Here is a 315-nt window from a genome sequence, read left to right on the forward strand (position 1 = left end):
CTTTACCTTTACCTTTACCTCCTTTATTACTTCCCTTTCGGCACGCTTTGCTTTAAGTTTATTAAAGCCTATGACCTTCACCATTCTAAGAATTTCTAATTAAGTTAATTAGCGGACCTTAGCTTCGTTATTAACTTTTATAAGGAATTAGATTTAATCCCGCTAGAGAATGCCCTAAGAAAAGGCTACATAGGTAGCTTTAGAGAACTTTTCTAAGTATCTCTAAATGTTATGGGCCAGATGCTCGAGGAGCCAAGATAGCCAGAATGAATATTTATAAATTTATAAAGACTCGAAGTTAAGCTTCTACTACCG

This window comes from Paraphaeosphaeria sporulosa (genome assembly GCF_001642045.1).
Source record: "Paraphaeosphaeria sporulosa strain AP3s5-JAC2a unplaced genomic scaffold CC84scaffold_34, whole genome shotgun sequence".
Taxonomy (NCBI): Eukaryota; Fungi; Ascomycota; class Dothideomycetes; order Pleosporales; family Didymosphaeriaceae; genus Paraphaeosphaeria; species Paraphaeosphaeria sporulosa.